The sequence below is a fragment of the Lissotriton helveticus genome, chromosome 5_1 (assembly GCF_964261635.1).
Source record: "Lissotriton helveticus chromosome 5_1, aLisHel1.1, whole genome shotgun sequence".
Taxonomy (NCBI): Eukaryota; Metazoa; Chordata; class Amphibia; order Caudata; family Salamandridae; genus Lissotriton; species Lissotriton helveticus.
In genome coordinates this window covers 2098671285-2098692456 of record NC_136065.1, presented here as the reverse complement: position 1 = coordinate 2098692456, position 21172 = coordinate 2098671285, and the positions used below count along the sequence as shown (strand labels likewise).

The 21172-nt window shown below is 44.8% G+C and overlaps 1 protein-coding gene across 1 annotated transcript in view; it reads right to left on the bottom strand.

The window, feature by feature from the left end:
- Window positions 1-21172, bottom strand: part of RALGPS1 (Ral GEF with PH domain and SH3 binding motif 1) — a 1636862-nt gene that overhangs the window by 1428163 nt on the left and 187527 nt on the right. Inside the window, exon 3 of the mRNA XM_078646110.1 lies at window positions 12819-12996. The gene's annotated coding sequence lies outside the window, so the exon portion shown is untranslated. The remainder of the gene's footprint in view (window positions 1-12818; window positions 12997-21172) is intronic.

Sequence of the window (21172 nt, the reverse complement as noted above, 5' to 3'; positions counted from 1 at the left end):
ATTTTTAAATTTTTCTGAGGGGAAGATCACCCCCAAACTGACTCGAAGACTGTACGTGGAGACTCTTGTACCGACCAGTATCATCTTCAGATTGATGGCGTTGGATGTGTTGTCCTGTAGTATAGCATCAATTTGTTCCTTATATAAATTGAACAGACTGGGTCGCAGAAGTATTTTATTGAAGCAATTTGTAGAGCGCGTAAATACCCCTGGGTGTCTCGGCGCTGAGTGAGCGCAGCTGATCCCACATTTGAAAGGAAAGTGTAGAGAATGCTAATGAGCCAATGATCCCAACTTGCATCTTGTAGAAAGGAATTATTGGAACCATTTTATAGACCTTACTTTAATACATAATCCTAGATGTCTCATCCAGTGTTGGAAGTGTTCATGTCTCAGCACTATGTTGGTGGCTGAATCCAGATTAAATTGAGTTCAATAGGCTGTTGTTGCTAATGTAAGACAGAAGTTGTGTGCAGAAGCAGTCCCACTGCTCTTGCTCAGGAGTGTTACTTTGACACCGGTCTGAAGTTGTGTAAGTTGATGGAGTGAAGGGATTGGACCAGACTTGGATGATGATGGAAACCTGCCTTCACCTAGAGAGGAGTTGATGATTTTGAGGATTAAAGGAGAGAGCTCCTGAGAGCACCTTTTGATCAGTGTGTTTACAATCAGGACTTTGGCACAAGACCAGGGATTGGTGGTGGGTAAGATTTGCACGATGGATTGGAAGTGGTGCATATATGGTTGATTTAGGGATGTTCTATCCTGTGTGAAGAAGCGTGGGGCTTTCATGAAGGAGAGAGTGATGCTGCTTTATAAAAGAAACCAGGAGAGCAAAGTAGAGAAATGAAATACAGGGAGAGTGAGCAAGGCCATTAAAGAGGCCAAGTGTGAGGTTTGCATCTGTAACACCTGTTTCACTTGAGGGATAGCTTAAATCTAGAACGCAAACCCTCTGTAATGTGTGTAATAGTTCCACATGATGAGACCTCATGAAGGCAGGAGCCTGGGTACAAGATGGGATGGGGATGTGGAGGGAATGCCACTCATCTTAACTTGTGAGCACACAAGATGTGCAGCACTAGCACTTGGACAACCTGTTCTACTTGGCAAAGACACTAGTTTTGTAGAGCAGACGTGTTATGTTCCATTCCATTTGCCATCATCTATATGTATCAAAACAAAAGGAGTCCATTCTACCTCACATGCAATGCTACTTTCACCCTTTGAGCTCTGTTAACCTGGAGTTCCATAGAGTATGAGCACTGAGGCTGCTGGGAAGGGAACTTGTCAAGCCTTGGAAAACCACAATATCTGTTTATCTACTTAAATCTACTATAATAAATCTGCAAGGGCTCATTATATGGCCCAGCTGTTGTTCCTTAACTTCAGACTCTATTCTTTGCAGCTCTCCCATTTCTGATCACAATGCTTGCTGAGCAGAGCTTCTGTCCAATCATCCTTTGGTCTGTCCCAAATGTAAAACCTACTTTAGACCTCAAATGCCTCACGTATCTGGCAACAATAGTAGACGTGAGTTTTCACTAACATTTACACAGTGTAAGAAAAGGTCCTTTTTTCCCTCCAGCCTTAAGTTCTGCCCCTGTACCAGAACGTTTCCTGACTCTCCCACAGCCTTGTCTTATGAGAATTGTATAGACCCTCAAATAATATATATTTTATATGCATTGTCTTAGAGACTTTCGAAGCTTTTCTGTCTTTAAATCCAGACATGCTCTATCTACTCTGTATCTCACTTTGAGCCATATGTACGACTGATCGATTTTGCGAGTCCCTCATTGCAATTTTTTGCAAATGGCAGTTAGGAACTCACAAAATGCAATGTAAAAATGTGTCTTAGACATATAGAGTGATTCCTAATGGGGTCACAATTGTTCTACCTCATCAATATTCATCAGATAGGTCACAATTTGTGAACCATTGGGAATCGCCAAAAACACAGAGAAATAGCCTGCCGGGGACAGCAGACCACCGTGTCCATGTTTGCTTTTCAATAAAGCAACTTTTTTTTGTTATAATGCAGCCCATTTTTCTTAAAAGAAAACGGTATGCGTTTCAAAAAGAAAAATGAAAGGTTTCAGTTTTATTAGGTCTTGCCTAGGTAGTGCTGGCACTGTCTCTTTGAGGCATGCTGTATCTAGGATATGGGCTTGAAAACACCCATCTTTGTTATTCATTCCTGCTGCTGTCGTTTGGAAATGCTGGCATTTCATTGGTGAATACACGTAGTAACCCCTCCTTTTGGAATTTTGTATCCTCCTATGAGGACTAACCCTCTTACTTGTGTTCTTACTGTTCAGGTTATTTATACTTAGAGAGAACTCTTTTTTTATTTGGCCTGCCCCTTTGCTTGTTAACTGTTCTGTTTACTGGTGCAATGAAACTTCGGTCGCATCCTTTGCTTGCTGTCGCTTTATCTCCCAGTGCCCCTCTCTCACCCCTTACACAACACTGCTTCGGTTGCTTCATGTCCCTTAATCTCCCCGTGCCTCCTTCTCACCCCTCTCACAACACTGCTTGCAGACCCCCACCACCCCTCCGAGGCCACTGCTGATTTGCTGTTTTTTTAAGTTTACTTTACGCATTAAACAATCAGTCCATTCTCACAGGATGTTGAGCCGACAGCAGACTGGAAACACAGATCCCCCAGCTCACCAGTCAGCAGCTTTCGCTGCTGCATCATATCCTTTCCTAGCCAATTTGCAAGGTGCAGTACCATATGTCACCAAAAGAGATTCCAAGAGACACCTAGTGACAGCTTGTGGTATTGCACCCTCACAACACTACTGTTTTTTGTGCAATTGTAGCGCAAACTCGACTGGAAGGTATTGGAGCGATTTACGTAAGCACCAGTTCTCCAATTCCAAAATGGCAGTTCGCTGCTTTAACATTTTCCAATGAGAACATTTGTATTATAATCAGCACAACTGCTCAGTGCACTCTTATGAAGGGGTGTTACATTTTATTTCGCAATTAGACATGTATGCACAGTTGGGAGCGCTTCAGTGTCTACGCTCACTAACGAAGGCACCGCTTTCCTTTTGTTATTTTTATAAGCCTGTACTCGATAATAGGGGATTGGAGTGCTTTACGTAAGCACCAGTTCTCCAGTTCCAAAGTCGCAGCTCACCACGCTAATATTTTTCAGCTAGGACATTTGTATTATAATCATCGCTACTGCTCTGTGCATTATATGAATCAGTGTTTCATTTCACTTTGCAATTAGGCGTGCACAGTTGGGAGCACTTCGATAGCTACACACACTAACAGAGGCACTGCTATCTTGATATTTATTTTGCAGTTGTAGTGCAAACCAGATCGAAAGGTATTGGAACACTTTACGTGAGCACCAGTTCTCCAGTTCCAAGGTGGAAGCTCGCAGCACTAACATTTTTCAATGAGGACCTCTGACGTCATTAGGTTTGCTCCTCGGCTCACTTGCTGAAAACCATGACTTTAACATACAGCTCTTACCCTCTCTTTACTCTCCTTTCCTTGATTATCTCCCCTGTGAAATGGATCCAAAAAAGAAAGAAACACTTTGGCTGCAAATGACTTTTGCTGACATTATTCTATTCCAAAAAACAGCCTCCTGACTGAGAGAAAAAAAAAGGTCAAAATACAAAACAAAAAAAACTAAAAATAAAGCAATACAGAGTGGTCGCAAAATGGGCAGATTGGTTTTATTCACAGCCATATACATTTATTTATTTGGAACATTTATTGAGCACACGGCTACCACCAACGGAGGTGTCCCGGCGCTAAGGCTGCAGATTAGCACATCGGCACACGAGAAAGGGCTAAGTGCGGTCAAATAACCAGGTCTTCAAAGCTTTCCTGAAAGCTGATTCTGGTTCCGTTTTACGGATATGTAAGGGCAAGGTATTTAAGAGCTTCGCGGTTCTAACCAAAAAGGCTCTGCCTACTATCCTAGCTTTACGACCGCAGGGAGTAGTGAGCTGATTCAAATGGTTGGATCTCAGGACCTGGTCGTGTTGGTAGCATTGCAGTATGAGTCTCCGCTATATCAGGCCCACCGGCGTAGCTAGGGAGGGGAGGGGGGCGGTCCACCCCAGGCGGCATCATTTTGGAGGCGGCCGCGGCCTCGCAGCACTGGAGGGCATTGCGGCCGTGGCGGCCTTTATAATTTATTTGGAAACATTAACAAACACAGTGTCCCCAAGTAAATTATAAAGGCGGCCGCGGCCGCAATGCCCTCCAGTGCCGCGGCCGCCCGCGGCCCAGTTTAAAAGTGGAAAGCCGCGCTGCACTCCACTCCGTCTCCTTCTGACCTGATTTGGTAACAGCTGAGCTTCTGCAGCTCAGCTGTTACCAACGCAGGTAAGAAGGACCCGGCGCACGATGAAAGCCTTGCACTGCTGTCGCTGGTTGAGACTCAGCCTCTGTAATTGGGAGCAGCTATTCCCATCGGCAGGCTCTCCTGCCAGAAATTGCTTCAGAGTGCCATTGTTAAGTTTTAAAATAGGGGAAAGAAGGCGCAGGGTCCCTTGACCGCTGGTTGACCTGACTGCAGAGCAGAATCCATAGAGGACAGCGAAGAAGCGCCTCGCTTTGTGCATCTAGCAAACGCGTCTCTGAAAGAAGGGAAGGAAGTAGATAGAATACAGCCTGATGGCTAAGTTCAGGGCTTTAAGGAGACGGAGTTGAGTGCAGCGCGGGTTTGCACACAACACAAACGCAGGACTTTTTTTGGCAGTTTAATTGAAAGCACCGCCTCAGACTCCTTGACCGTTGTTGCCTGTTGCCTCTCACAGCCTCAGACAGAGTCCAGGGCCGTCAATCTTGTAGCGTGCGCGGCGTGCGCGGCGTGCGCGAGCGCTACAAATGACGGCCCTGTACAGTGATATTTTGGCCAGCCCTCACGATGAACGTAGCAGTGACGCGTTACGCGCTTCACCACTACGCTCTTGCAGATGATTCTAGAGCCGGAAAGGACAGCCAACCCCCAGAAGGCTCTATTGCGGAATTCGAGGACTTGTCTGGCAAGCAGTGGGGTAAGCATGCCCGTGGTGTTTCATGTTTGCGTTTTCACAACTGTGTTGCGCCTAGTAACTAAATTATATCAAACTAGTCGCACTGAATAGAGAGAGATCGATGGCATTCTAAGTTTCAGCCGTAGTCTACTCCAGTGAATGTCTTTAATCACTGCACAAAATAAAATGCCAAGGTTGTTTGACACAATCTTAATCCTTTTTGCACAATGTGTGTGTGTGTGAGTTTAACAATGCTTGCAACGATGCAAAACAAATCCTTCCCCCTGGCTGGCACAGGGGCTTGTGTCCTTTATCTTGTTTTGAGCTACAACCTGTCGGTGGTGACTAAAAGTGGCCTCTAAGGACCTAATCAACACCACAGAAAAGAAGAGACCTTAAACAAGTCAACAACCTGGGAGGTGTTAGTAGTGAGCAAAGGGCGGACAGGTTGTAATGAAGAAGGTTGAGTGAATGTGCTGGAAAGAGAACGTGGTTGATGCTCGGACAGCAACATGATAAATGTGTGGGGGCAGGAGTAGTGTGAAGTGGGGAGGCTTTCCAACCTCAGCTGGGACCAGGAGAGGACCCCATAAGCTTTAGACCACTGACAAAAGGGCCTGCTAACACATGTGAGCATGTTGAGGGTGCTTGCAGAGCATAGAGTAGCACGGGTGTTTCTTAATGTTTAGAAGGTGGTGATGTTCAGGACATTCAGGGGACATAAGGCATGCTACCTACATGCCTCAGAGTTCCAGAACAGGTAAGACTGAGGTCTTGGGGGCATAAATAGGATCGCACAGTGGTCCTGGTGAGCGCAATCATGTTCACACAGACAATCTTTAAGGGTTTAAGGGCGTAAATGTCACACGGAGGGCTGAAATGTTGTTATTGGTCTAGAAGCGCATCAAATAAATGCTATAGGGTATCACAGGTTATTCAAAAAGCAAAACAAGGGTAACCACTAAAACGAGCACACCGCGGCGCCACAAGATCACAGAGCCAAGACTCTTCAAATATTAAATAATAATTCATTACCGTCATACATAACAAAGGTTTATGGAAAACACATGAAGAATATTAAGTCACTGGTTGTATCCTTGGTGCCTTACTATTTCTGCCATGCAGTGTCTCAAATACTTATATATTTGACTAAACTAGTTGAGCTTTGCCAATTTTTGGGATCTGAAATCAATGTATTATTTAGAATTTAAAACCTAAATTAAACGTCTCCCAGTTTATTTGTTATGGGGAGCTGACATAGGATAGACGGTAGAACTGAAATAAACAAGCATTTGCAATGCAATAGGTCTCGCAGTTGTAGAGTTTGAGCCATTGGCATTGTAAAAGGCAATGCCTTTTATTTATGTGTTGGTTTTTAAAACGTAAATAAAAGACATTGTCAATTACAACACCAATAAGTTAAACTCTTGCAAATGCGAGACCTATTGCATTGCAAATGCTTGCTATTCAATGAAGAGGTATCAGAGACACTAGTGGCCTGTCTGCTACCTTGTTATTCAAGAGCTTAGAGACCCTGGGGTGATAACGCGCTATATAAATGGAAATAAATAAATAAATAAATGAAAAGGTACAATATACACATATTGGCAAGGTGGAGCTGACTGACCCCTTTGTGCTGCTTTTAGTTCTAAGGGCACACAGTGAGTCATTCCCTTTGAATAATTAATTTGCGTTTTTTGAAAGATAAAGAATCAAAGGCTTCGGCATTGTTAAGTTGGTTTTGGGTCCCCAGAGCACATCATGTTTGTGCAGGTCCCCACTGCTTTAATGGGGGGGGGGGGGGGACTATGATGTATGGTCATTTAATGTCAGCTGTAGATGATGGATCCCTGAAAAGTGTCATGTATGTGCATGTTTGCATTGTGCTGAGGGGATTACCAGGTAATTGTTCACGCAGCTCTCTGATGGATATCACATGCGGTTTTTCTGAGTCCCCAAATAGATCATGCAGTCTGTGTGCTCTCTCTTGTACTGCCAGTCACCGGTGTATTCAACTGTGTAGCCTTTGACCGTGTCATGTATGTGCATGATCGAGGTAACTATTAGCGGCAATACTACGTGTCTCTCGGACATCTTTCAAGTGCTCGCCGTCCTTTTTCCCCAGCACACTAAGGGGCGGATATCTGAGGGATAGCCCCGGGCGTCACAAGCTCTAGCTACGCCCCTGATCAGGCCTGACCCGTGGTGGCTCTATATGCCATGGTGAGTGCCTTAAATTCAATTCTTCTGCCGACGGGCAGCTAGTGAAGATTTTGCAGGTGGAGAGAGATGGAATGATGGAAAAGCACCTTGCAGATCAATCTAGCTGCAACATTCTAAACCATATGTAATCTGCTGATCAAATATGCTGAGAGACCTAAGTAGAGGCTGTTAGAGTAGTCCAAAGCGATAGCAAAGGGGATGATGGACAGAGCGTTGGAGCAAATCAAACACTCACCCCCAGTCAACTGATCTGGGTTCGAGTAGTCCTGGCAGGATGTATCCAAGGCATGAACTACAGTCCACCTATAATCCAGCGGGAGAAAGTGGAGGAATTTCCTCAGGGTGCAGAGCTTCCATAAGCATATGGTGGAGACCTGACTGATCTGGTAGAGGAGAGAGCATTGTCGAATTTGAACCCCAAATTCCTTAACGCCTCCACTGGAACAGGAGGGGGATTCAGTTTTGGAGGCCACCACAGCATGGAGGGAGGTGGGACCGGTTGGTGAAAGAAGAGCACCTCCATTTTCTCAGAGTTCAGCTTTAGGCAGTTTTGAGTCATCCAATCTGAGATGTTGCTCAGGCACCGTCGAAAGTGGACAAAAGCAACCTCCGAATGTTCTTTAAAAGAGAACATCAATTGGGTGTCGTCAGCGTAGGAAATCACTTTCACTCCGAGAGTCTGAAATAAGATCGCAAAAGTGGTAAGGTATACATTGAAGAGTAGATGGCTCAATGCAGAGCCCTGAGGAACCCCTCAAACAAGAGGCTTCCGAGTGGAAACAAAGGGGTGCAAAAAACCTGTTCTGAGCGGTTCTCCAGGAAAGATCGGAGCCAGGACCGAACCATATCCCGTACTCCCAAATGCTTAAGTCTCTCCAGGAGAATAGGATGGGCCACAGTATCAAAAGCTGCGGACAGGTCGAGCATAGCTGCGTTGCCCTGATCTATGGTTTTGCGTATGCTCTCCGCAACTTCAAGAGTGCGGTCTCCATACTGTATCCAGCTCTAAAGCTGGATTGAGAGTCATGGAAACAATTATGAGATTCCAAAATTCAGAGAGTTGTCTCTGAATTTCTGAACTACTTGCTCAAGACGTTTTGCCAGTACCAGCAGCAGAGAGATGGGTTGAAAGTTTTTAAGTTCTGCAGGATCCGCATCCTGCTTCTTGAGGATAGGCAGTAAGAATGCTTGGTTCCATGCCTCTGGATATATACCTGACTTCAGAGAAGAGTTCTAGATTAGGTTCAGGGGGGCATTAAAACAAGGGGACAGCAGTCTGAAAAACTTAGCCGGGCGGGAATCGCCCGGAGAGCCCGATTTACAGCTGTGCAGTTTCTTAAGGGACACATCCAGGGGAAGGGGGTTAAAATCCGACAAATATCAATACAAACCAGAGTAGGATTAAGCTCATGCAGAGACATGTTAGAAGGTAAAGTGGAGTAGATAGATTGCATTTTATCCTGAAAGAATTCTGAGAGGCCATTACAAAGGGTAGAAGATGGAGTCACAGAACTAACAAGAGCAGCTGTTTTGGTGAAGCATTGAGCAATTTTGAATAATGCTTTGGCTGAATTGTCGGGCGACTTGACCTTGTGTGAAAAGTATTCTTGCATAGCATTACGCTTGAGTCTGTGGAACTTATTTAGGGCTTTTCTATAGGAACACTTTGCCGCAGGATGATATGTGTGTCTCCAGTAGCATTCCAATTTCTTACAAAGACTTTTGTCTGCCCGAAGTTCCATAGAAAACCATGGGGCAGATGTTTTTTTCTGGAGGATGTTATTGATCTGGGAGGTGCCACCTTATCTAAGACGTTAGTAACCCAGCTATTGATGCTGTATATATCTTCGTTGGGATTCTCTGTCAACTGGAGGGGGAATTATGAAACAATGGAGTTATAGAGTCAGTAGTGACCTTCCTCCAATATCTCCTTATCTCGGGAATATGCTTATGGCCATTGCTGCAGTTTGTGGCATGAAAGCTGAATGGGATAAGTAAATGATCCGTCCAAGTCAGAGGTAGGAGGACCTCAACCAGAAGGTAGTGGTCATTCGAAAAGATGAGGTCCAGCATTTGGCCAGCGCCATGAGTAGGGGCTGTGACTCTTTGTGTCAAGTTGAGCCCAACATGAGTTTCCACCAGCTGGAGGGCTTTAGTGCATTTTTCGTTGTCGATATGGATGTTAAAATTGCCTAGAATAGTGAAGCTGGTGTATTTCAATTAAAGATCAGTGGCTATGTCACAGAATTCTGCTAAGTGGCAGCTTGGTGTATTGGGGAGTCTATACACCAATATCCCGGCCACCGATAGGAAGGATGAGACCCTGACACAGAAAGACATAGCCTCCATGATTCCTATGTGTTCAATCCTACTACAGGAGATTACTCAGCCCTCCCTCAGAATGATAGCCACTCCACCTCCAGTCATGTTGCCTCCCCTATTGGCACACGTCATACGGAAGGCACAGGTATCGCCAGCATCAGGTCAGGATTGGAACACTCCTTGAGCCATGTTTCAATGAGAAACATTAGGTCCCATGAGTTAGATTCCAGGGAGAGCCAAATATCCTCTGCATGTTTAGGGAGGGATCTGCTGTTAATTAAACACACCCTGACATAGGTACCCCCGGCCCAGATCTGTTTCGTGGAGGCTACTGGAGTCGATAAACAATCGATAGGCTTCCCATAGCTCACCCCCAATTAAAAAAACACAAGCGTTGCAACCAGCTCCAAGATTGGCTAACTCTGGGTCTATCTGTAGTTTATTAACACATGCCTTATTATTCATCTTAAGTAGTTTCTCTCTTGACCAAGATATGCGACTCCCGGGGGGCAAACGGGTAGTGTGGCTGGTGCTGGCCGCAATACGTACCTGGATGGGTGCAGACAGGCTTGCCCCTGGTATGCCAGTGGTGCGGCCATGCTGCGGCCCGGCTTTTATGTTCCCCAATGACAGAGAAGCTTAAGCGTTGCCCGACAAATGTGCAGCTTCCGGTAACTCAGTGACTTCCTGCTGTGCAAAGACACTAACTCTAAGTAAGGCAGGATCCTTCACGGTGGGTTTCCTTCCCTCCACGTTAGCACCACTTTACAGAGTTTATAAGTACTACTTTCATTTTCTCCTCTTTCTTTGAACAACATTGTGTTCCCCGGGTTTGGAAGTGCACCTGGAGATATTGTAATACCTGATTGATGCGTACAGTGGAAAACGTTTGATGTGATCCTTATCCACGGTTTTCTTTATTTTAGTTTATAAAATTTGTACTACGGCTCTGTGTTCAGAGATGTGGTCTTGTTAAACCAAACTTTGGTATCGCTTTGTTCGCCCTAAGTTGGCAGGGTATGCCCAGACGTGGGTCCATTGCTCACTTTGCCACTGGATTCAAGATAGCCTGGCTGATGAGGGTTATGAACCCGAAACCGGTCCCAGGATACTTGTTTCCGGTCCAGGGAAGACATTGATTGGCAGTTCGGGCTGAAATGTTCCCATGAGGCACAGGGTCAGACTGATTTGCATATGGCCATGTCTGAACTGGAGTGGTGGTGTGAGCTAAAGAATGATGATGGATGAAACCCAGATCAGTTGACTGGGGGTGTGTGTTTGATTTGCTCAAACGCTCCGTCCATCATCCCCTTTGGTATTGTCTTTTTAAACCATACTGCTTATATTTTGTAAGGATATTAGCAATAGACATTGAAACATGTAGTCATGTTCTTAACTTTTCAGGCAAAACCACTCAATGATTTCTGAATAATAAGTGTACAAGCGTTAAGGTAACTATGTTGTTCCTGCTTACATTTCACAACCTTTACTTAATCTTGCATTCCCTACGAGTGTTTGCTATTTCTTGTTACTTTTTTTTCAACCAGCATATTAATCATGTCTACCCTCCCTCATAACCTATTTCCCATAATTTGGTTCTTCAGTGCCGCAAAGTCATACGAATGGCAATAGCGCTCTGCAAATATCATCACTCCACTGCATACAGAAAAAGTAAAAAACATTATCATTTTCAAAGCCAAGAGCTCTAACCTTCACAAATGTAAAACTGATTGCATTGCACGTGCTTGCTTATACGTCCACTCCACTCCATCCCAAACCAAAACACATAGGTAAAAGACATTGTCATTTACAACGCCAATAGCTTTCAATCTCGCAAATGTGAGACCTTTTGCATTGCAAATGCATGTTTTTTAAGAGTAGGCAGTTGTCCTGGGATCACTGCCTGCTCTTAAAAGCGTTTTCGCTGTCATTCACAAAGGAGAAGGGATCCACTGGGGGCCCATTCCCATTTGCAACTGGCTTACCGCCTACTTGAAATAGGTGGTAAACTGCGAATGTTTTGCTACCACATTCTGGCCGCAAACTTTCCTACATTCTCCTGCAACTCGCTATTAGGAAGGGCTGCGCCTTGACATGCACCTTTCTTAAACCAACTCGCAAACACTATTTTGCTAGTCGGTAATAGGTAACCAACTCGCAAAATATGCTTGATACATTGCAAAAGGCTCTATAGCTGTCACAAATGGCCCAATTTTCCTTTTGCAACTGCCAAAACCTGTCACACATGTGGCCCATAGTGCTTGAAGTTCAGCAATTTATAACTACCTATCGCTAAAATTACAAATAAAATATCACAGATGAACATTGCACTTTGGAGCCAGTGTAAAAAGCAAGCGTTAGCCCAACTTGTGAGTCGAAAAAGCATCAGTGAGAAACATACACAGATGCAAAATCCACCTGTGTTGTTGGTGTGTGTGTGTGTGCTTGTGTGTGCGTGTGTGTAAGTGTCTATATTGTACAACACAAATGTGCACGTTCTGCACAGGATACATATGATCAGCCAAGCAAGTGGCTGTCAACACAAGGTGCAAGAAGTACGGAAAAGTGGAATTGTGATTTTTTTCGTTATTTAATGCATGCAATTTTCATAAAGGTTATGCGTATTTTGGTAAATAAATTTCGCAGATTGTCTGCCAAAAAAATCCTTAGAATGAGGACGTACATGAGTACAAAAATCATGCAAGGTACGCAGGTCCCCCACAGGACAGAATTACATGACTATACACAACCTGGAGGAAAACAGAAATTACACCAAATATGTGAAACCCAGCAATGGGGCATTAACCAAAATTTCGCCCGCATAAAAACATTTGTTTAAGTCAAGCTAGAAGGCAGGCCTTTGCTGTGAAATACAATTGTACTTTCCCAAACCACAGCATTTTTGTGGAAGTGGACTCCGAGTAAAAATAAAGGAAGTGCAGGAATGTGCAACAATCAGCCCATCTTTTTAGTAATGTTTGGGAAGATGACATTTATGTAGTAAATCTTTTAGCAAACACTGGAATAAAAAACAATCAAAAGCAAACTCCCACAAGTCCCATAACCCTATTCACGTGTCATATTCTTAATATGTACATTGTAAAATTTGATGCAAGTCACTTATGTTGATGAGCAGAGCCTATGGAAGTCCTGTATGAGAAGCATACTTTTCTCATGTCTACTACCTACAACCAGCACATAAGACAGCAGTCTTTAATTAAGCATATGCGAAGATGTAACTTATGCACGAGCATCTACACCTTCTTTCAAGTCTTTTGTGAAACGCCCCCTTTTATATGCATGTAAACCCACAAAAGTTGGATGAGTGCAACCTACCCATGTTGTGGTCTGTGTCCTGGGAGGAGTCCATGTATTCAGTCACACCAGGCTTTGCATTCGACTGCTCCCAATGCTCTCACAAACAGGTCGGTATGTTCTGTTCAAAGACAATAAACAAAACATATGTATGTTGAATTTAAATACATTACAGAATGAAAATTCAAGTACTGCATCAGACATCACGATCACACTCTCATAAGTAGATGATGAGGGCAGAGTGATGTTACTGATGTATGGACAGACGTAAGTAGGGGCATCCTTACGACTTTCTAAGACGTACTCCAGGCAGCAATGGAATCCTCAGACCATGTAGGATATACAGATGTCTGTGACCTAAAATAACTTACAAGCACATGCATCAAAGTAAAAACTGGTCGCAAACGGGCAGATTCTCAGAATCTGCCCCTTTGCGACCGGTATTTTTGCATTTGGGATGCGTCATCCCAAATGCAAAAATCGCAATTTAAGGAATCTCTAAATTGTGATTGCTTAAATTGTGATTGCATTTTAGTAAAAAAATTAGCGATTTCGCTAATAGGGGGAGCAAATTACCATGAGTTGAACTGCATGGTAATTTGCAAAAACTTTGAAAAATGCAGTTTTGTGCATTTTTCAAAGTTTCATGTTGCGCACACGCATGCCCTTAGGGCATGTGTGTGTGCAACATATGTGCACAGGTCAATTTCAGGCGTGCAATAGGGTGTCATTTTGACACCCTTGCACCCTTGAAATTGCATGAGCAATTTGCGAGTACCTACTGGTACTCCCAAAATGCTCATGCAATCTCCAATTCATTCCTATGGGCCTGCAGGCCCATAAGAATGAATGTGACGGCATTCCTTAATTGCGAGTCGCAATTTGCGAGTCGCAATTAAGGAATGTGTGCGATTCCTTAATTGCGATTCCTTAATAATCGTAATTAAGAATCTCAAAAGTCTACATTGATGCATGTGCCAGTTAGCACCTTACACAAGTAAAGCGTGGAGGACAAGAAATGGGCCAAGGAGGAGTACTCTTGCAGCCCCACAGCGGGGTACTCTCTGTGGCTGTTGCCAGCGTTACCAGCCCTGCGCTCTCACCTTCTCCGACGCGTGGAGACGCAGTTGGCGCAGGTGAGTAATGCTCGAGTGATGTGGTGTGAGTGTAATAGACTGTGCTAGTGAAGTGCATTAGCTGCTTCATTACATTTCCTATATACATCCACCGCTTGAAGGTCAAACAGCAGCGCCTCATTAGAGAAGCGCGAGCTACACTCTGTTTACTGCTAATGTATGTGGCATCAGCTGGAACTAGATGAAAAGCAAGAAATAATGAAGAAAAGATTAGGGTTATTTGCAAAATGTTCATAAGGCACATGTGCGCTCATTCCATGTTGTCTTGCATTAATTTTGGACAACAAAATGTGTTCACTGGAAGAATATATTTTATGATTTAGTAACTTCCCAGTACAGTGCGAGGTTAGTGCTTAACTTGAGCCTGTGGTTTCCAGTTGCTCAGGACTGGCACCTAATTGTCAACGCTGGCACTTATGACAGTCGGTCACATGGTGGCGATGTTTGTCTAATTTAGAGATGAGCACAACAACATTAAATTCAATAATTAATTCAATATACATTAAAAATGACTAATACCTGCCGCCCAAGCCGTTCTTGTAGCTTCAGGGCCCTGGAATAGTCTGAATTGTCGCACTGGTATGAGTGTGAATGTTAGTAGTTGCGTTGTTATTGTCATTGTCAGGACTGCAGTGGCCTCCTGATAAGTGGCTCTGGCACTTATTTTGTTATGAATTATGCACTGTACAGCAAGATGTGCATAAACCTATTCAGCATGGCATTTTCTAGTTACATGGGGAGACACACACACACACACACACACACACACACACACACACTCTCTCTCTCTCTCTTAATCCTAGTAAGACATATTTAATTCAGTAGTGGGGATTTTCTGGAGCACCCTCATTCTCACATCAGGCGCTGGAAGGATACACTTGCAGAACAGATGCAAGATTACACACCCACTTGAACACACGCCCATATAGGGTTAGACAAAAACAAATCCCCCTTTATGACTCCTGGGTTCCATTATTCTCCACGTTATCCTGACAGTGCCACTTGTGATCAACACAATGTTGCTCCAGAGCTGTAGCTACCCGCGTCAGAGGTGGGAAGTTCAGCCTGTCCTGGTGTTTTAGATGTGTTTTGTTTTTGGTTGTTCACGTGAGATTTGGCTCCGCTAAGGCTGTCTGTAGCCAGACCTACAAAGCCACTTGATCCTCATTATGAATATTCACCTCATATAGTGAATGAATTATTTCTTCCTTCCATATTATGAATACACATGGAGTATAGTGAATACATTACTTTCTCCTTTACACTGTGATGCTCACACAACCCTACTAATGGTGATGCACCTCCATATAAGGCCATGGCATTATGAATATCCACTCAGTGTAGTAGCTCACCCACCACCTGCTTCTGTACAGAACCTTACTGATGCTGAGGTGCAGCTACCACCGGCTCCTTCTACGCAGGGCCGGACTGGCCAAAGCGGGCACCGGTCAATCCCCCGGTGCGCGGCACGGGTGGGGGCTGGTTTTGGGCCACAGAGGGCCGTTTTTGTTACACAGCCGTTTTTGCAGCATAGCTGCAAAATCGGCCCTGTACCAAAATCGGCCAAAAACCGTCCTCGGCAAAGAGCTCGGCGGCACCTCCAATCCCCCCCCTCCTGAGAGGGGGGGAGTAGTAGGGGGGGTCAAGCACTTTGCCAGAGCCGGTTGTGGTTCCCAGTCCGGCCCTGCTTCTATGGCATGACTGTCCAGTGAGCGCAGTGAATCTATAGCCGCCTGCATCTGCACTAATCCCTCCTGATACCATGGTTCATATACCACCTTCTATAGTATGACTACCACCAAGCAGAGTGAATCTATAGCCTCCTGCGTCTGTAAAATTCCCTCTTGATGCCAGAGCTAATATACCATCGCCTTTAGTATGAATGTCCTCTGAGCACAGTGAATCTATAGCCTCCTTCCTCTGTACAAAGCACTCCAGATGCCAGTGTTTATATACCACCTTCTATAGTATGACTACCACCAAGTACAGTGAATCTATAGCCTTCTGCGTCTGTACAAATCCCTCCTGATGCAAGTGTTCATATACCACCTCCTTTAGTATGAATGTCCTCTGAGCACAGTGAATCTATAGACTTCCGCCTCTGTACAAAGCCCTCCAGATGCCAGTGTTTTTATTCCACCTTCTATAGTATGACTAACAACAAGCGGAGTGAATCTATAGCCTCCTGTGTCTATACAAATCCCTCCTGATGCCAGTGTTTATATACCCCCTTCTATAGTATGACTGCCACCAAGCAGAGTGAATCTATAGCCTCCTGCGTCTGTACAAATCCCTCCTGATGCCAGTGTTCATATACCACCTCCTTTAGTATGAATGTCCTCTGAGCACAGTGAATCTATAGCCTCCTGCCTCTGTACAAAGCCCTCCAGACGCCAGTGTTCATATACCACCTTCTATAGTATGAATGCCCTCTGAGCAGAGTGAATCTACAGCCTCTGGCATCTATATAAATCCCTCCTGATGCCAGTGCTCATATAACCCTCTTCTATGATATGACTTTCCACTGACCACAGTGAATCTATCCTGCGTCTGTTCAATCCTCTCCTGATGCCACCTTTCATATACCATTGTCTATGGTATGACTACCACCGAGCAGAATACATCTATCACCTCCTGGGTCTGTCCAAACCCTCCTGATGCCAGTGTGAATCTACCACCTTGACTGTCCACCGATCACAGTGAATCTATCACCTTCGTTATCTGTACAAATCCCTCCTGATATCAGTGTGAATCTACCTCCTCTATAATATTATGACCATCCACCGATCACAGTGAATCTATCACTTCCTGCATCTGTACAGCACTCTCCTGATACCAGGGTTCATGCATCACCTTCCATGGTATGACTGTCCACCGATCACAGTGAATCTATCACCTCCGGTGTCTGTACGAACCCCTCCTGTTGTCAGTGTGAATCTACCTCCTTCATAATATTATGGCCATCCAGCGATCACAGTGAATCTATCACTTCCTGCATCTGTACAGCACTCTCCTGATACCAGGGTTCATTTACCACCTTCTGAGGTATGAATGTCCACTGAGCACAGTGACTTTATCACCTCCTGTGTCTGTACAAATCCCTATTGATGCCAGCATGCATGCCACAGGCCTGCTACAAAAAGAAGTAGGAACTCAGAGGGTCACTTACCATGCCTTTTCTGAACAGGCATAAGGCAAGTGTGGTCCCAGAGAAAGGTCCAACTCATCACAAGGCTAGATGTGAGCAGACACATGTCTGTGGTGTCTAATAATGCACATGTATTCTAGGAAGACGTGGAATTTGAGAGGTCGACAATCCGCAAATGACGACGTCATGAAAAGTTTGCGTATCTCACTCATCTGACCACATAATACAGTTTGCTTACACTTCCTCCCCAGATTCCCCTCACACATGTTTACCCTTGGAGAAAATTGGATGGACATTTGCACATGAAGAAGTGTGAAGCCCTTTCACAAAATTTGACAACTGGGTCTGTGAAGTAGGATGAGCAATGTGGCAATGTCATTTTCCCACGAGTAAGTGGCACTGAGGTGAAGATAAGGTTTCATGGAAGAGATTCATTAAGAATAACTCTTCGCAAGACCTGTTGCAAAGGGACTGTGCGAGAGTGTGAACCAGTGCAGCAGCTTGATCACTCTTCGGTATAAGAGGACCAAAGACATTTCAAACTAGCAAGTCAACACTCGCTCTACGACAAACATCATCTGGTCACAAGTGAGGAGGTAACAAGTTTCGCACCAGTTCTTCACTGTGTGACAAGTACCGGGCGCGGGGATGCTGGTGCGAGGGACAGAGAGCAACACTACCTTTTGATCCTCTCTCTGGTGGAACACAGGGTCCCAACCCTACTACTGCCTTAGAAACTTTGGGAGGTCAGGAGCACACCAGGAACCATATTCCCTCAGAATTGAACTCAAGTGTGTCTCTTTGGCCGCCATTAGTAAGAGAATTCCTCCCATAATCACAATCGCCTTGACCTTGAAGATGGAGGGGCATCCCACCGAGTGAAGATGCATTATGGCTCAAGAGCCATCCAGACATCGTCAGCCAAGGGTGCATTCCAAGATCTTCGTTGTTGCAGACCGGTGCTGCTACAGGATAGGATGAACAGAGCTTGAACTTTTCTTTTATTTGGCTATTCTCTTTTGTCAACAGTTTCCAATTTCCAACCCAAATCTCTTCTCCTTCAGGAAGTCACTAAAAACTTGGCTCCTTAAAACAATTAGTCAATGTACATATGTAACCTCTCTGTGCTGAAAACAGCGCCAAAATGCCCCTGGGCATTCAAGCGCTTTATAAAATTTAAATCAAATCAAATCAAGCTCCTGGGGGAATGGAGCAACGTCCCCACAGTCAGCTTTAAGGATCTCTGGCTCCCCAAAGATGTGGGTCAGTGATGGGCTGGTCAATGTCTTCTTTATCTGACAACTTAGCAAATAAACCCCTCTCACTCATCGCTAGAGGCCGACTTTAGAATATAAACATTAGCACTTGAAAAACCAAGTGCTTCTTTGCTGAACCAGTAATACCTTTCAAGAAGATAAAAGGAGTGAAGGGCACCTGCATTTCATCCAACTTTACGGGAAGTTCCTCTGGGCATTCTCAGCTATGAGGTTTGTGCTTCTTCACTGTGATTCTTTGTGTGTGTGTGTGTGTGTTATTGGTGCTCCAGGCAGTGCTTAATTTGAGCCGGTGGTGTCCGGTGCTCCGCACCAGCACATAATTGTCAGCAGGGCACATGTGACAGTCTGCCACAGAGTGGCGCTGTTACTTCTAATTTAGAGATGACCATAACAACATTTAATTATTAATTCAATAAACATTAAAAATGGCTAGTACCTGTCACTCAAATCCAGTCTTATAGCTTTGGGAGCCTGAAATAGTCCGAATTGTGTTACTTGTAGGAGTGTGATGGTTAGCAGTTGTGTTGTTAGAATCATTGGCAGCAGAGCAGTGTGTGGAGCAAGCTGCAGCGGCCTCCATACGAGACCCTGGCACTTATGTTTCTTACAAATTAAGCACTGCTCCTGGGCTTCTGGCCCTGCACTGCCTGGCTGTGCGCGCCCCTGGCCAACCCCACGCGTTTGTAAACAGAAGCAGCAGCGTCTGACGTTCCGTTGCTAAGGAAGCCCGGAGTGGACAAAGAAAGGCAGGGAAAGCTCGCTTGCCCTTTCAGCCCGGGCACAGGAGGGCTGCACTTTCACCACCGTTTCTTTCAAGCGTTTCGGCAAACCCAGGGAAATGTCGCTGTGCAGCGCCTGAGCAAGGTCAGTGGCTTTTGTGCAACTTTTGGCAAGTCTCTGAAACTATTTTTAGGTTAGTTCTAATGTTGACGTATTGTCCATTCTGTACTTAAATTTTATTTATGTGAACAAAACTAAAACAGTTTGTAAAACAGTGTGTTAACGCTAGAAAATGTCACATTCTGCACAGTAGGAAATGTTATATTCATTTGTTAAAGTAACTTTCGCGTTCTAATGTTCATTAGTATGTATTAGTTGCACCACTCTTCATTTCAGACACAATTGGCAGATTTTTATTATTTATAATATGTCTGTGACATATTTAGGCGATTTAACTAATATACTGTGCTCAGTTACACTTTCAGTGGCTTATCCCTGCAAAAATGACTTCATGCACTGCAATATTCTGCAATTGATCAACAGTAGGAAACACAAATAAATCTGTGCATTTATTGATGAATTTCATATTGAAGTATAATCCGAAATAAGTCGCCATGGGACATGCACGCGCGTTTATGATACTGTGAGCGCAAATCCCAGGGTAACTCAGGCATGGCAGACTCCCCCCTCCCCCCTTTCGTCTCTCCATGAACTCCATCTCTGATGGCATTTCAAAATGAGTTTTTTCAGTTCTTTGACATTTTCTTTTGGTGTGTGGGGTTTAAAATGCAAGCCTGCAGTATCTAAAATCAATGGATTCCTTTGAAAGACTCTGACTGCTTCCAGGCTCTGTATTGATCCAAGTTTCACAAAAATGGGTACAGTGAAGCATGAATTCATGTGCAGGATAAAAAGCACACAGAGGTTTAACCTCTTCCGTGCTCATGACGAACTCAGTTCGTCAAGAGTCACGGTGCCGCTGTGCGGGGAACATTCTTTACAATGCAACTTTTACAACGCACTACCATTACGACGCAACTTTTACAACACAAGTTATTACAACGCATTGCGCTGGGGGGCGCTCTAGGATAGGGAATAGTTTTAATTTACTATCCAACACCTTCCCTACTATCCACGGGGACTGGAGTTGGAATAGTAAATTAAACTATTCACTATCCAGCGCCCCCCAACGCAAGTCGTTGTAACGACTTGCGTTGTAAAACCTGCGTCGTAATGGCATGCGTTGTAAAAGCATGCGTTGAAACGTCGTTGAAACGTCAGCTGAGCTCGTCATGATACGCGCGACGTTTACACGTGGGGATAATTCCCCCGCTGTGCTGAGCATTCTATTAAAACGGGAGCACAGCGCCACCGTGCTGAGTGACGTGCTGAGCTCGTCACAAGCAACGCGGCGCTGCGTGCGCCCCCCCCACCACCCAGCACAGCGGGGGAATTAGCCCTTCGGGGAAGGGGTTAAAATGAGAGCGAAGGCATTAGTTTCATTCACAGCCTCTCTCTGGAGTGAGTGAGCATGGAAAGATGCTCACCCCCTCGGAGGGCACTGTCTGCAAGGGAATGTTACGAGGCTTTTATATAGCGGACTCTCCCGTTCCAAACCCCTCTTGGCGCTGTTTGTAGTTCTTTTCATGGGTTGACCAGAGACGACAGCTCTGCTGGGAGGGTTGGCCTTGCAACTCACAGCTTCAACCCATGTCTTTGTTTTTGCATCCCAGGTAAGTGTGATGGCCTGTCGTGAGAGTTTTAGCCCTTTAGGCCAGTGTATCCCCATGCATTGCCTTTGGTTGTGGAGGGCATGTCAGTAACTTTGCAGGATCAGTTATGGTTCTATGGTATCAAGCTTGGATGCCTTTATAGGGCTCGAGTCGGGGTAACACACGGGTGTACGGCGTCCCCCCACTTATTTTACCAAGTGCTCGATAACATACTACTGCCAGTCCAATGTGCGTGCCTTTCATGATGTCACTTCCTGTTGTGACGTCAGCATCCCCCCACTTC